Genomic DNA, 17,384 nt, shown 5'->3' on the forward strand with positions numbered 1-17,384 from the left:
ACTCAACCTCTAACCGACCTACCGACCCAACCAGCCACCCACCCCCTAAAATATACTACTTTTTATTTCACCAGGTAAGGCCCATTGAGCTATATAGACCCTTTTCAGAATCGGCCTGGCTACAAATGATAGATAAACGAAGTGGCTTATCACATACATTTATTGCAGCCAAATCCTCAAAAGGCATGTTGATTCTAAATGCAGCGGAAAGGACCCGGAGCAAAATCCACACGACCAGGCGGAGAACATGCGAACTCCAAATATACAGGCGGCAGGATCGCAATCGAATCCACAACCTCATGTATACTAGGCGAGCTAGTGAACATTTCACCACCGTAGCGCCCCACTCTTTGACTCACCCAATCACTCACAAGCTAACTTACCCACTCAACCTCCCACATTAACTTACCCACCCAGCAGTCACTCACCCATTCACTGACTCACCTACTTTCTGACCCCATTCAGTCAACAACTCACCGACCCACCCAACCACTCACTCAGTTACCCACTTGCTCACCCACCCACTCACCCTATGACCCACTTAATCTCTAAATCACTCACTCACTAAACTACACACTCACCCACCAACATACTAACTCAAACACTCACCAACGAACTCACTCACCCAACCAAGAACTGACCCACTCACCCACAAACTCGCGAACCAAAAACACACATACCCAACCCATCACTCACCCAACTCCTCACTCACCGACTTACTCAATCACCCATCCAGACACTCACCCACTGACCGACCCACCAACTCATTAACTCACCCAGGACTCACTCACTCTGCCACCCATTCAATTTCTAACCCACTAGCTCAACCACCCACTAACGCAACCACTGACCCACTCGAACTCATCCACTCAAAAAGCCACCCACTAAAATATCTAAACCACACTCATGCAACCACCCACCCACTCACCCTCACACTTACCAATGCGCTTTCCCACTCACTCACCCATCAACTCACTAACCCACCCATTAATTCAGGAACTCACCGAGCCACTGACCTACTCACCCAAGACGCACTACCCACGGAACCACCCACCCACCAACTGACTCAATTTCTCACCCACTCACTCACCCACCCACGAGTGCTCCCACTAACTAATTAATTCATCTACTCACTCACCCACCCCTCACTCACCTAACCATTCACTGCTTCAAGCTCCCATACTCACCAAATCACCCACCGACTAAATCACCCACAAATATCCACTCACTCACCACCCACTCACCCACTACTCACACAACCACTCACCAACTCATTCACTTGCTCACCCACGCATTCACTCACCCCACTCACTCACCAACCATCCACTCACTCACCCACTCACTGAACCACCCCTTCACTTACCCACCCCCTCCATACTTAACCGCAATAACTCACCCACTGAACCTCTCACATCCATCCACTCACTCACCAACCCAACCTTCCACGGTCATCCAATCTCGTACCCACTAACTCAATCACTCACCAACGCACTCACCGTCTCACTCATCCATTCCCTCATCCATCCACTCACTCACCCATTCACCAAATCAATCACGCACAAATTAACTCACCAATTCAACCAGCCACCGAGCTACTCACCCACGAGCCACGTAACCACTCACCCACCCTCCCTCCCACTGAATCTCTAACCCACCCACTCACACATCAACTAACCCACCCATCATCACCTCACTAACCCACCCATCATCTCACCCACTCACCCAGCCACCCACTCAATCTCGTACCCACCAATTCAATCACTCACCCCCCATCCAAGCATTCAATCACCCATTCACTCACCATTTAAATCTCCCACTCATCCAATTACCCTCCCACTCATCCAATCACCCACCCACTCATCCAATCACCCACCCACTAACTCAAACATAAACATCTATTCACTCACCCAATCCTCCGCTCACCTACTCAATCACATAACCACCAACTCAATATCTAACTCAAACACTCACCAACGAACTCTCAACCTCCCACACTCATGCACTCACCCACCTAACCAGTAACTCCACCACACAAATCCACTAATTCACCCCTTTGCTCAGCCAATCAATCACACAACCACCCACTTAATCTATAACCCATCCACTCACTCAACGACCCATCTTCTCACCCACTCAGACAACCACCCACTCAACCACACACTAACTGATCAATCCACTCATTCACCCACCCACCAACTCACCCAACCCCTCACTCACGCAACCCCTCACCTCCACCCACCCAACCTCCCACTCTCACCCTACTACTCAATCACCCACTCAATTTACAAACTCAATCACCGACTCCATCACCCATCCACCCATACTGACCCACCCCCTAACTCACCCGCACACCCACTCAGCCACCCAATAATTCACCCACTCACTCACCCCAATTATCCAACAACCTACCCACTCAACTCACCCACCCCTTCACTCATTCACACAGCCACTTAACTTCCCACGCTCACCCACCCATACAACCATTAAATTACACATCCACTCACCCCCTCAACCTCCCACAATCATCCACTCACCCACCAACTCATCCACACACACACTCACTAAACCACAAACACTCATTCACCTACCCCTCCGTTCAGCCATTCAATCACACGATGATTGATTAAATCACTAACCCACCCACTCGCTCCCCCACTCACTCCCCCACCCACTTATGCACTCCCCAACCCACTCACGCACTCCCCAACCCACTCATCCTCTCACTTACCCACCCATGCACGCACTCACTGACTCACCGAGCCATTTACACAATTAACAATGCACTTACCAAATCACCCATGCATCCACTCACCCACTCAAACTCCCCCACCCACTCACCATCCGTCTCACTCACCCACTCGACCCCCCTCACTCACCCACTCGACCTCCCACACTCACCCACCTACTCACCAACCCACTCTCTCATCCAACCATTCATTCACACCCTCAACCTCCCACATTCGCCCACTCGGCCACCTACCAACTAACTCAACCACATACACCCGCTCACTCAACATTACCCACTCACCCTCTACCCACGCAATCAATCAATGCCTCCTTCACTCACCCAACCTGTCGCTCACCCAACCCCTCAGCCACCTACCTCCGTCTCAAGCCTCAGTGCAGTCCAAGCTCCAGGAGGGCCTCCTCCTCCTCGAACCCGCCGAGGTTGGGTCCCGTGTACGTGCCCTCGTGGCCCCGCACGCTCACGCGCACACGGGGTCGCGCGTTTGTTCTCGCCACGCGAACCTCGGCCGTTATCTCCCACCCGAGTCCCCGCCCACTGGGGCCCCATTAGGGTCCCCGTCGGGGGGAACAATGAGGTGTCCATCCGCTGTGTCTCCTCCCCTCTCGACCCCGCTAGGACCCCCTGCGCCGCTCACGATATCCCCCCAGGAGGACCCTGTCCCTCCTGATTCCATCTCGCGGGGTCGCCTCTCCGCACTCCCGCGCTTCAGCAGGCTCAGTGCTTGCACCACCATGCGGCGATCCTCTAAACCTGCGGAGGTGGACGAGGGTGGGGGGGATCATCATCGTCAGCAGCAAATGCAGCATCATTATTATTATAAGCAGCTACAGCAAGTCGCAGCATCATAATCATCATCTGAATTACCACCACCAGCAGGAGCACTATCATCACCATCTTCAACTTGCCAAGCCATCATCATTACATCATCACCAGATTAATAGATCTCTACCATCACCATGCGTAGAGACATTATCATTATATTCACTATCTCCTGCATATCCTAATCTCAACATAATTATCGTTAACATTATAACCAACATCATATCGATCAACGCACCGGTGTAAATTGTTCTAGTTGTATTCAATACAAATCAGTTAATATTTGCATCACTCGAACGTGCCACACCACTGCTCCACTCCCCACTGCCCTTCTCCATCCTCCCCCTTGCTCCTTGGCCCCTTACCATCTGCCAACTGCCCCCTTGCTGCCAGGGCTCGTGGGTACCCTCAGAGGATTTGTATTCAGCTGTAATATCGAGGCTAGAATACATTTCCGCGTGATAAGCCACTTCGTTGAGTTATCATTTGTGATAGCCAGGTCGCTTCAGAGAAACATCTATGTAGCTCAGTGAGCTTTACCGGGTAAAATACAAAATTGTTTAGTTTTTTTGTCTGATGGTAAGGTACCACGCAAACCACCACCATCATGACTGCTGTCAGGCTCCGTAGAGCAGGGTGCGTGTTTGTTGTCATCGTCTACAAGAGCTACACGTGGCAAACCGGGGATGCTGTCGCATGGCTCGGCGATTGCGCATTTGCAGAATTAATCTGGCAAGGGTCACATGATCAGAAAAGGGGCAGTCCAGCAACATGAACCCTTGCACTGTGCCGCTCCCCACACCTGCAACCAACCAGCGTGGTGAAGTATGGTCAAATACACCGCAACGATCCGCTAGGTTGTGGCGGTCCCCATACAGCAGCGGAATCGTGAAAGGGCCATAGCGTGGTCGCACATCCATCGTCCCACGTGATACCACCTGCGGGGCACGCCTCGCAACGCTCAGGTGAGCGTTACCTGCACTCGCTTCCTGCCGGATAGCTTCAACCACCTGCCAGCCATCGTATCCCGAGGGGAGGTCGGGTCGCTTCATTTGCTCGTCGCTCCACAATTGGAAGTTCCTGGCAAAGGTGCGCGAGGTGGATGAGCTGGAGTCCTGTCTGTGAGCGTGTGGGTTTAGCACGCTGCGCAACAATGAATCCGGCGACCCGAGCTCGATTCCCGCTTACAGCCACCATCACCAGTACGTCCTGGATCTCGAGAGGTCGGTTCAGCCTTAAATTAGTATCTGGTACGATGTGTACACATCGCAACTCGGGAGAAAAAGGTAGCTCAGGGTGGTCCCGGCCACCCACACAGAACATTTGTGAAACCCAGAGATTATGCGTGAAAAACGTGCAGATCATTAGAAAAACAGGCAAATATCTTGCGTGATATCAAATATGGATCATGCGTAAAACACATACCGATCATACGCAAGAAACACACACTCAGGCAATGTATGAAAACACACTCATATGCTGCTGTAGGATACGTTGGTTCAGCAGATGTACAGGGTGATGGATTACAATGTAAAGTTTTTTTAAAATGGCGATGAAGAATATTGTCCATTCATTTGCAGTCCAGCCGTACACTCATTCATTCACGTGCTATCTTTTCGTCTATGCATCGGTCAATCCGCAAGTCAATTATGCAAGAGGACTCAGTCCCCCCCTGCCCCGCCCCCCTCTGCAAGTAGTAGCAGCTCCCTGCACCACCCAGCTAACCCCACACTGCATGCCGCGTTCTGCGCGATGCCTCAAGTTCAAGGTCGTGTGGGTAACACATTACCGTGGTGATTATTTGAAATGTAACTTTTTATTTTACCAGGTAAGTGAGCCATATAGCTCTTTTTAAGAAGCGATCTGGTCACAAATGTTAGTTTTAACGGAGTGGCTCATCTTGTGGAAATTTATAGCAGTAAAATACTCTAAACCAGGGGTCTCAAACTCGCGGCCCGCAGGCCAATTGTGGCCCGCGGAACGATATTTTGTGGCCCACTATTTTGCCACCAATTATTTATTTATTTATATTTATTATATTTTTTTACCATAGCTCAGGCTCGTGACAGCTTCCGGTGTTTGTTGACAAGTTAGCCAACGCGAATTAGCAACGTTAGTCACTTGGTTGAAACGTGATTCCGGAGTGACACCAAGTGGAAGGAAAATATATCCTGTCACCCTGTGCAAGGTACAGAGGACTTAGGAAGTGGGCGGACTCAACAAGTGTAATCAGTGACCTAATAAAGACAACAGAGTGTTGCAATAGGAAAGGGAAAATAATTACATGGATAGCAAATAGCATGAGATGGGTGGCAAGAACAAAAGCCAAATGTTGGTTAGAACCTGAATATTATAAAGAAGTTATAGATTATTATTACAAGAGAAACAAAGAAAAGGAAAAAGGACAGATATGTGCAATCGCAAAAGAAAATAATTTACCAAGAACAATTTAATCAAAAAGAGCAAGAAATTAAAAGATATAAAACATGAGACAATGCACTTGATGTTAAGAATTAAGACAGGTGGAGTAACATGGACACCAGAGTTAGCTCAATGGCATCCAGAGAGATTCGTTAGAGCAGAAGGATATGTAGGATGTGAACAAAAAGAAGAAAATCTAGATCACTTTATTTATGAATGTGAAAGGTATAAACACCTGAGAGAGAACACGATTGATGAATTAAATAATGATAAGAAAAACGAAGTGCTCAAAAAAGCATGAACAATGATAAAGTTTTCAAATACCTCTCAGAATATATAGAAAGGGCATACTAAATAAGATCCCAAATACTCAGGTATTGGGATAAAAACATGTAAATATATCACCCCCACCTTCCCTGAGCTTTCCAGGATGTTCAAGCGGACCATGTGCCTTTTTGGGAGCATATATCTGTGTGAAAAGCTCTTTTGCACCATGAACTTTAATAAGTCAAAGTACAGGTCCAAACTTACTGATGAGCATTTCAAGCCATACTGAGGGTCTCAATTGCTTCCTCCCTCAAGCCAAATGTGGCTCAGCTGTGTAAGAAGAGGAAGCGCTGCCAGGTCTCTGGAAGCATGGAGTAGGTAAGAGAAGCCTATGTTCTGAAGAACCGTTCATGTTCTGAACTGTTATTAATAAAGATTGAGAAGATTGGATTACTTGCACTTTTTTTGTAATACTTGATGCGGCCCAGCCTCACCCAGACTCTACCTCCAGCGGCCCCCAAGTTGAGTTTGAGACTCCTGCTCTGAACGCATGTTTCTAAATATGGAGGGGAAAACTGGAAGACCTGGAGAACAATCCACGCGACCACGGGAGAGAGAGAGACATGCAAACTCCAAATATACAGGCGTCAGGGTCCGGATCGACCACACGACCTCTTGCATACCAGGTGAAGGAGTTAACATCCCACCACCGCGGCACCCTTATGTACCAGGTTACACAGTCACGGACTCAAATGAAGACACAGTCCCTTCATTTAACAGTCTGTTCGATAAATACGTGCTGTTAGCGAGCACCTATTAAGGCTAGCATGCCACACGAGGGGGTGGGTGGTCAGTTTTACCCAGGATAGCCCTACTGGCTCTTTTCAGGAGGGTTCTACCACATTTCCCAGCAATGATTACTAGGCACAGTATATTCCAACTGGGTAATTTGCGGGCAATTGTATTTAATTCGGTTAATCTGGTCCATGACGCTGGGATCTTCAACGTCCACTGAAGCAGACGGCACATGGTGCCTTTGCGGTGAACACGCCTGTAGCATTAAACAGGGCGGCCGCTGGATTCAAACCGCGAACATCTACGACAAGCGGCACACGTACAACTGCTACAGACACACGCCGAGTGTGTAATCACTCAATATGTGAGTGATTACACACAACATTGTTGTGTGATTAAACACAACGTTGTTGTGTGTGTAATCACACACAAAAATATTGATGAGACGCAACGACGTTGTGTTGAGTGTAATCACAAACAACAACGTTGTGTTGAGTGTAATCACTCAAAACGACATTGTGTTGAGTGTAATCACTCAAAACGACATTGTGTTGAGTGTAATCACTCACAACGACGTTGTGTTGAGTGTAATTACACACAACGACGTTGTGTTTAGTGTAATCACTAACAACGACGTTGTTTTTAGTGTAATCACTAACAACGACGTTGTGTTTAGTGTAATCACTAACAACGACGTTGTGTTGAGTGTAATCACTTACAACAACAACGTTGTGTTGAGTGTAATCACAGGCAACAATGTTGATGACACACAGCGTCCAACAGAGGGCGTCGTAGTCGTGCCATGGGGAGGCGGCGAGTGATGAACGCCACTGCGGCGCCGCAAAGAGATCAGAGCCGTGATATTTATTTGTACACTGGAGGAGGAATCCGATGAGCTACGAAGTTTTTTTTATCACAAACGTCCAGCGTCTTGGCCGTCACGACAGAACGAGGCCGATAAACGTGGAGGTATAAATGAGGGTGATGCTAAGTCGGTGTGACGTGCCCTAAGTGAGGTTGCCATGGGCGTGTGTGTTGGCCGTGTCAGGAGCGGGTGAGGAGGACGAGGCAAGGGGTGAGGAGGACGAGGTGAAGGGTAAGAAGAACGAGGTCAGGAGGTGAGGGGTGAGGACGAGATGAGGTGTGAGGAGGACGAGGAGAGGGGTGAGGAGAACGAGTGAAGAGAACGAGGGGTGAGGTGGACGAGGGGTGAGGAGGACGAGGGGTGAGGAGGACGAGGGGTGAGGAGGACGAGTCGAGGGGTGAGGAGGACGAGGGGTGAGGAGGACGAGGGGTGAGGAGGACGAGGGGTGAGGAGGACGAGGGGTGAGGAGGACGAGTCGAGGGGTGAGGAGGACGAGGGGTGAGGAGGACGAGGTGAGGGGTGAGGAAGACGAGGGGTGAGGAGGACGAGGGGTGAGGAGGATGAGGGGTGAGAAGGACGAGTCGAGGGGTGAGGAGGACGAGGTGAGGGGTGAGGAAGACGAGCTGAGGGGTGAGGAGGACGAGGGGTGAGGAGGACGAGCTGAGGGGTAAAGCGGATGAGCTGAGGGGTGAGGAAGACGAGGTGATGGGTGAGGATGAGGTGAGGGGTGTGGACGAGGTGAAAGGTCAAGTGGACGACCTGAGGGGTGAGGACGAGGTGAGGAAGACGAGGTGAGGAGGACGAGGGGTGAAGAGGACGAGCTGAGGAGGACGAGGTGAGGGGTGAGGAGGACGAGATGGGGGTGAGGAGGACGAGATGAGGGTGAGGAGGATGAGCTGAGGGGTAAAGATGACGAGGCAAGGGGTGAGGAGGACGAGGCGAGGACGAGGTGAGGGGTGAGGAGGACGAAGTGAGGGGTGAGGAGGATGAAGTGAGGGGTGAGTACGAGGCGAGGGGTGAGGAGAACGAGGGGTGAGGAGGACGAGGCGAGGGGTGAGGAGAACGAGGGGTGAGGAGGACGAGGCGAGGGGTGAGGTGAAGAGGACGAGCTGAGGAGGACGAGGTGAGGGGTGAGGAGGACGAGGTGAGGGGTGAGGAGGACGAGGCAATGGGTGAGGAGGACGAGGTGATGGGTGAGGACGAGGTGAGGAGAGCGAGGGGTTAGAGAAGGACGAGGTGAGGGTGAGGAGGATGAGCTAAGGGGTAAAGATGACGAGGCGAGGACGAGGTAAGGGGTGAAGAGGACGAAGTGAGGGCGAGGTGAGGGGTGAAGAATACGAGCTGAGGGATGAGAAGGACGAGGTGAGGGGTGAGGAGGACGAGGTGAGGGGTGAAGAATACGAGCTGAGGGATGAGAAGGACGAGGTGAGGGGTGAGGAGGACGAGGCGACCCGAGCTCGAGTCCCGCTTACAGCCACCATCACCACTGCGTCCTGGATCTCGAGAGGTCGGTTCAGCCATAAATTAGTATCTGGTACGATGCGTACACATCGCAACTCGGGAGAAAAAGGCAGCTGAGGGTGGACCCGGCCACCCACACAGAACATTTGTGAAACCCAGAGATTATTGCGTGAAACACGTGCAGATCATTAGAAAAACAGGCAAATATCTTGTGTGATATCAAATATGGATCATGCGTAAAACACATACCGATCATACGCAAGAAACACACACTCAGGCAATGTATGAAAACACACTCATATGCTGCTGTAGGATACGTTGGTTCAGCAGATGTACAGGGTGATGGATTACAATGTAAAGTTTTTTTAAAATGGCGATGAAGAATATTGTCCATTCATTTGCAGTCCAGCCGTACACTCATTCATTCACGTGCTATCTTTTCGTCTATGCATCGGTCAATCCGCAAGTCAATTATGCAAGAGGACTCAGTCCCCCCCTGCCCCGCCCCCCTCTGCAAGTAGTAGCAGCTCCCTGCACCACCCAGCTAACCCCACACTGCATGCCGCGTTCTGCGCGATGCCTCAAGTTCAAGGTCGTGTGGGTAACACATTACCGTGGTGATTATTTGAAATGTAACTTTTTATTTTACCAGGTAAGTGAGCCATATAGCTCTTTTTAATAAGCGATCTGGTCACAAATGTTAGTTTTAACGGAGTGGCTCATCTTGTGGAAATTTATAGCAGTAAAATACTCTAAACCAGGGGTCTCAAACTCGCGGCCCGCAAGCCAATTGTGGCCCGCGGAACGATATTTTCTGGCCCACTATTTGACATCAACTTTTTATTTATTTTTTAATTGTTATATTTTTTACCATAGCTCAGGCTCGTGCCAGCTTCCGGTGTTTGTTGACAAGTTAGCCAACGCGAATTAGCAACGTTAGTCACTTGGTTGAAACGTGATTCCGGAGTGACACCAAGTGGAAGGAAAATATATCCTGTCACCCAGTGCAAGGTACAGGAGGACTTAGGAAGTGGGCGGACTCAACAAGTGTAATCAGTGACCTAATAAAGACAACAGAGTGTTGCAATAGGAAAGGGAAAATAATTACATGGATAGCAAATAGCATGAGATGGGTGGCAAGAACAAAAGCCAAATGTTGGTTAGAACCTGAATATTATAAAGAAGTTATAGATTATTATTACAAGAGAAACAAAGAAAAGGAAAAAGGACAGATATGTGCAATCGCAAAAGAAAATAATTTACCAAGAACAATTTAATCAAAAAGAGCAAGAAATTAAAAGATATAAAACATGAGACAATGCACTTGATGTTAAGAATTAAGACAGATGGAGTAACATGGACACCAGAGTTAGCTCAATGGCATCCAGAGAGATTCGGTAGAGCAGAAGGATATGTAGGATGTGAACAAAAAGAAGAAAATCTAGATCACTTTATTTATGAATGTGAAAGGTATAAACACCTGAGAGAGAACACGATTGATGAATTTAATAATGATAAGAAAAACTTAGTGCTCAAAAAAAAGCATGAACAATGATAAAGTTTTCAAATACCTCTCAGAATATATAGCAAGGGCATACTAAATAAGATCCCAAATACTCAGGTATTGGGATAAAAACATGTAAATATATCACCCCCACCTTCCCTGAGCTTTCCAGGATGTTCAAGCGGACCATGTGCCTTTTTGGGAGCACATATCTGTGTGAAAAGCTCTTTTGCACCATGAACTTTAATAAGTCAAAGTACAGGTCCAAACTTACTGATGAGCATTTCAAGCCATACTGAGGGTCTCAATTGCTTCCTCCCTCAAGCCAAATGTGGCTCAGCTGTGTAAGAAGAGGAAGCGCTGCCAGGTCTCTGGAAGCATGGAGTAGGTAAGAGAAGCCTATGTTCTGAAGAACCGTTCATGTTCTGAACTGTTATTAATAAAGATTGAGAAGATTGGATCAGTTGCACTTTTTTTTGGAATACTTGATGCGGCCCAGCCTCACCCAGACTCTACCTCCAGCGGCCCCCAGGTAAGTTGAGTTTGAGACTCCTGCTCTAAACGCATGTTTCTAAATATGGAGTGAAAAAATGGAAGACCTGGAGAACAATCCACGCGACCACGGGAGAGAGAGAGACATGCAAACTCCAAATATACAGGCGTCAGGGTCCGGATCGAACCCACGACCTATTGCATACCAGGTGAAGGAGTTAACATCCCACCACCGCGGCAGCCTTATGTACCAGGTTACACAGTCACGGACTGAAATGAAGACACAGTCCCTTCATTTAACAGTCTGTTCGATAAATAAGTGCTGTTAGCGAGCACCTATTAAGGCTAGCATGCCACACGAGGGGGTGGGTGGTCAGTTTTACCCAGGATAGCCCTACTGGCTCTTTTCAGGAGGGTTCTACCACATTTCCCAGTAATGATTACTAGGCACAGTATATTCCAACTGGGTAATTTGCGGGCAATTGTATTTAATTCGGTTAATCTGGTCCATGACGCTGGGATCTTCAACGTCCACTGAAGCAGACGGCACATGGTGTCTTTGCGGTGAACACGCCTGTAGCATTAAACAGGGCGGCCGCTGGAACCAAACCGCGAACATCTACGACAAGTGGCACACGTACAACTGCTACAGACACACGCCGAGTGTGTAATCACTCAATATGTGAGTGATTACACGCAACATTGTTGTGTGATTAAACACAACGTTGTTGTGTGTGTAATCACACACAAAAATATTGATGAGACGCAACGACGTTGTGTTGAGTGTAATCACAAACAACAACGTTGTGTTGAGTGTAATCACTCAAAACGACATTGTGTTGAGTGTAATCACTCACAACGACGTTGTGTTGAGTGTAATTACACACAACGACGTTGTGTTGAGTGTAATCACTTACAACAACAACAACGATGTGTTGAGTGTAATCACAGGCAACAATGTTGATGACACACAGCGTCCAACAGAGGGCGTCGTAGTCGTGCCATGGGGAGGCGGCGAGTGATGAACGCCACTGCGGCGCCGCAAAGAGATCAGAGCCGTGATATTTATTTATTTGTACACTGGAGGAGGAATCCGATGAGCTACGAAGTTTTTTTTTATCACAAACGTCCAGCGTCTTGGCCGTCACGATAGAACGAGGCCGATAAACGTGGAGGTATAAATGAGGGTGATGCTAAGTCGGTGTGCCGTGCCCTAAGTGAGGTTGCCATGGGCGTGTGTGTTGGCCGTGTCAGGAGCGGGTGAGGAGGACGAGGCAAGGAGTGAGGACGAGGTGAAGGGTAAGAAGAACGAGGTCAGGAGGTGAGGGGTGAGGAGGACGAGATGAGGTGTGAGGACGAGGTGTGAGGAGGTCGAGGGGTGAGGAGGACGAGGGGTGAGGAGGACGAGGGGTGAGGAGGACGAGGGGTGCCGAAGAAGAGGGGTGAGGAGGACGAGGGGTGAGGAGGACGAGGGGTGAGGAGGACGAGGGGTGAGCAGGACGAGGGGTGAGCAGGACGAGGGGTGAGGAGAGTGAGGGGTGAAGAGTAAGAAGAACGAGCTGTGGGCGTGAGGACGAGGTGAGGGGTGAGAACGAGGTGAGGGTTGAGGACAAGTGAGGTGTACGAGGTGAGGGGTGAGAATGAGGTGAGGGGTCAAGCGGACGACGTGAGGGGTAAGGAGAACGAGGTGAGGGGTGAGGAGGATGAGGAGCAGGGTGCGGTGGACGAGCGAGGGGTGAGGAGGACGAGGGGTGAGGAGGACGGGGGGTGAGAAGTAAGAAGAACGAGGTGTGGGGGTGAGGAGGACGAGGGGTGAGGAGGATGAGGAGCAGGGTGCGGTGGACGAGCGAGGGGTGAGAGCGAGGGGTGAGGACGGGGGGTGAGAAGACAAACGAGGTGTGGGGGTGAGGACGAGGGTTTAGAAGAGCGAGGGGTGAGGAGAGCAAGGGGAGAGCGAGGGGTGAGGAGGACGAGGGGTGAGGAGGACGAGGGGTGAGGACGAGTCGAGGGGTGAGGAGGAAGAGGTGAGGGGTATGAAGAACGCGGTGTGGGTGAGAAGGACGAGGTGAGGGATGAGGCGGGCGAGGCGTGAGGATGACGAGGCGCGGGGTGCGGTGGACGAGGTGAGGGGTGAGGAAGACGAGCTGAGGGGTGAGGAGAAAGAGGGGTGAGGAGAACGAGCGGTGAGGAGGACAATGGGTGAGGACGAGGGGTGAGGAGGGTGAGGTGAGGTGAGGGGTGAGTAGGATGAGTCGAGTGGTGAGGAGGACAAGATGAGGGGTAAGAAGAACGAGGTGTGGGGTGAGGAGGACGAGGGGTGAGGAGGACGAGGGGTGAGGAGGACGAGGGGTGAGGAGGACGAGGGATGAGGAGGACGAGGGGTGACGATGACGAGAAGTGAGGAGGACGGGGGGTGAGAAGTAAGAAGAACGAGGTGTGGGAGTGAGGAGGACGAGGGGTGAGGAGGACGAGGCGAGGGGTGAGGAGAGCGAGGGGTGAGGAGGACGAGGGATGAGGAGGTGAGGAGCAGGGTGCGGTGGACGAGCGAGGGGTGAGGACGGGGGGGTGAGAAGAACGAGGTGTGGGGGTGAGGACGAGGGTTGAGGAGAGCGAGGCGTGAGGAGAGCGAGGGGTGAGGAGGACGAGGGGTGAGGAGGACGAGGGGTGAGGAGGACGAGGGGTGAGGAGGACGAGGGGTGAGGAGGTGAGGGGTGCGGAGGACGAGTCGAGCGGTGAGGAGGAAGAGGTGAGGGGTAAGAAGAACGCGGTGTGGGTGAGAAGGACGAGGTGAGGGGTGAGGTGGGCGAGGCGTGAGGATGACGAGGCGCGGAGTGGGGTGGACGAGGTGAGGGGTGAGGAAGACGAGCCGAGGGGTGAGGAGAACGAGGGGTGAGGAGAACGAGCGGTGAGGAGGACAATGGGTGAGGAGGACAATGGGTGAGGAGGACGAGGGGTGAGGAGGACGAGGGGTGAGGAGGGTGAGGTGAGGGGTGAGTAGGACGAGTCGAGTGGTGAGGAGGACAAGATGAGGGGTAAGAAGAACGAGGTGTGGGGTGAGGAGGACGAGGCAAATGGAGAGGACAGCGAGGGGAGCGGAGGACGAGGAGTGAGGACGAGCTAAGGGTGAGGAGGACGAGGCGAGGGATAGGTGAGGGGTGAGGAGGACGAGGTGAGCGGTGAGGACGACGACGGGTGAGGAGGACAAGCTGAGGTGAGAGGACGAGTCGAGGGGTGAGGAGGACGAGGTGAAAGGTGAGGCGGACGAGGGGTGAGGAGGACGATGGGTGAGGAAGATGAGGCGAGGGGTGAGGAGGACGAGGGGTGAGGGGTGAGGAGGACGAGGGGTGAGGAGGAAGAGAGTGAGGAGGACGAGGGGTGAGGAGAGTGAGGGGTGAGGAGTAAGAAGAACGAGCTGCGGGGGTGAGGAGGACGAGGTGAGGGGTGAGAACGAGGTGAGGATTGAGGACAAGTGATGTGGACGAGGTGAGGGGTGAGAACGAGGTGAGGGGTCAAGAGGACGAGGTGAGGGGTCAAGAGGACGAGGTGAGGGGTCAAGCGGACGACGTGAGGGGTAAGGAGGACGAGGTGAGGGGTGAGGAGGATGAGGAGCAGGGTGCGGTGGACGAGCGAGGGGTGAGGAGAACGAGAAGTGAGGAGAACGGGGGTGAGAAGTAAGAAGAACGAGGTGTGGGGGTGAGGAGGACGAGGGGTGAGGAGGACGAGGCGAGGGCTGAGGAGAGCGAGGCGTGAGGACAGCGAGGGGTGAGGAGGACGAGGGGTGAGGAGGACGAGGGATGAGGAGGTGAGGAGCAGGGTGCGGTGGACGAGCGAGGGGTGAGGACGGGGGGTGAGAAGAAAAACGAGGTGTGGGGGTGAGGGTTGAGGAGAGCGAGGGGTGAAGAGAGCGAGGGGTGAGGAGAGCGAGGGGTGAGGAGGACGAGGGGTGAGGAGGACGAGGAGAGGGGTGAGGAGAACGAGGAGTGAAGAGAACGAGGGGTGAGGAGGACGAGGGGTGAGGAGGACGAGGGGTGAGGAGGACGAGGGGTGAGGAGGACGAGGGGTGCCGAAGTCGAGGGGTGAGGAGGACGAGGGGTGAGGAGGACGAGGGGTGAGGAGGACAAGGGGTGAGAAAGATGAGGCGAGGGGTGAGGAGGACGAGGGGTGAGGAGGACGAGGGGTGAGGAGGATGAGGGGTGAGGAGGACGAGGGGTGAGGAGGACGAGCTGAGGGGTAAAGCGGATGAGGTGAGGGGTGAGGAAGACGAGGTGATGGGTGAGGATGAGGTGAGGGGTGTGGACGAGGTGAAAGGTCAAGCGGACGACGTGAGGGGTGAGGACGAGGTGAGGAAGACGAGCTGAGGGGTAAGGAGGACGAGGTGAGGGGTGAGGAGGACGAGGGGTGAAGAGGACGAGTTGAGGACGGGGTGAGGACGACGAGGCGAGGGGTGAGGAGGGGTGAAGAGGACGAGCTGAGGAGGACGAGGTGAGGGGTGAGGAGGACGAGGTGAGGGGTGAGGAGGACGAGGTGAGGGGTGAGAACGAGGGGTGAAGGAGAACGGGGTGAGGAGGACGAGGCGAGAAGCGAGGACGGGGTGAGGACGAGGTGAAGGGTGAGGAGGAGGTGATGTTTGATTCGTGACAAAACATGTAATAAAGTTATTAATAACAATCTGAATTATAGTCAATTATTCACGTCTACTACAAAGAGTGCAGGTAGCCGTGTGAGGATGAGGTGAGAACGAGGTGAGGGTTAAGGACGAGGTGAGTAGAACGAGAGGCGAGGGGTGAGAACGAGGTGAGGGTTGAGGACGACGGGTGAGGTGGACGAGGTGAGGGGTGAGGATGAGGCGAGCGGTGAGGACGAGGTGAGTAGAACGGGGGTGAGGACGAGGCGAGGGGTGAGAAGAACGAGGTGAGAAGATGAGGGGTGAGAACGAGGGGTGAGGAGGGCGAGGTGAGGGGTTAGGGGTGAGGAGGACGAGGCTAGGGGTGAGGAGGACGAGGCTAGGGGTGAGGAGGACGAGGCTAGGGGTGAGGAGGATGAGGTGAGGTCGGTAAGGGAGGTGTCCGTCTCCGGAGTGTTGCATGATATTTGTTGCTATGCTCGATGTTTGGTTGGTGACATAACATTCAATAAAGTTCTAAATAACATCCTGAAAGATAATAAATTACTCGTGTCTGCTGCATAGAGGCCAGGTACCCGCGTTTGCCTTCCGCGTGTGCGTGTAGATAAATCAGAATCTGTATTTTACATGAGTTTTGACGTTCTCTTTCACACACGTCCAGAATGGTTGGTTAGCCAGTTGCATCAACAACAAAATGCAATTAAAGATACTCGAGTAAGGATTGAGAAAATGTAGTCAAGTCACGAATAAATGTCATGTAAAATCAAACTGTGCAAGCTCATACCTTCTTGTAGATTTGTCAACATCAAATCCAAGCTTGGGCAAGATGGCAAAACACCAACAGTCAAAGGACCATACCAAGACAGTGGCCTCGATTAAATTGCATTCGAACATTGAACTCTCGACACGTGGGTGAAGAGGTTCCGAGTTTCAAATCGCAGACGCAAAAGCCGCGTCGAGAACTTTGAGCCCTGGCTGATACGGAGGCAGCTTCCTCTGCCCCCATAGGGTGCCTGGGGGCACGTGATCTGGCTCCGCCCATGGTAGGCGGGGCCAATTGCGTCACTTCCTGCGCTCTCACCTCCGACCCCAATGGGGTTACGTCACTCCGGCAGGGCGAGCGAGCTGAGCGGCTGCGTTTGTCTCTTGCGCCCCCAACAGGAGCCATGAAGTTCTTCAAGAGACGGCAGCAGATGCAAGCGACGCTGGAGACTCCAAATTCGTCAACAGTGGAGGTGAGTGGCGCCACCTCTTGCGTTGGAGTTATACGAAGTAACAAATATAGTACTGTGATCACATCGAGAAAAAATATTATTTATTAAAATATTTAATTTTTACTTTAAATTGAGCGCTTGATGCGTGGGTAACGAGGTTCATAGTTTAAGAT

General features: G+C 51.8%; 1 long non-coding RNA gene across 1 annotated transcript; it reads right to left on the reverse strand.

Annotated features, from left to right (window-relative positions):
• Positions 1-2,733: 2,733 nt before the first annotated feature.
• On the reverse strand, positions 2,734-17,045 carry LOC142922543 (uncharacterized). Its single transcript, XR_012940146.1, has 3 exons — positions 16,782-17,045; positions 4,545-4,648; positions 2,734-3,499 (listed from the first exon to the last, which is right to left on the reverse strand). It is a non-coding gene; the product is annotated as an uncharacterized LOC142922543 (long non-coding RNA).
• Between the last annotated feature and the right edge of the window lie 339 nt (positions 17,046-17,384).

This window comes from Petromyzon marinus, unplaced genomic scaffold (genome assembly GCF_048934315.1).
Source record: "Petromyzon marinus isolate PM22_M1 ecotype Great Lakes invasive population unplaced genomic scaffold, UKy_Petmar_22M1.pri1.0 PM_Scaffold_1, whole genome shotgun sequence".
Lineage (NCBI taxonomy): Eukaryota > Metazoa > Chordata > Hyperoartia > Petromyzontiformes > Petromyzontidae > Petromyzon > Petromyzon marinus.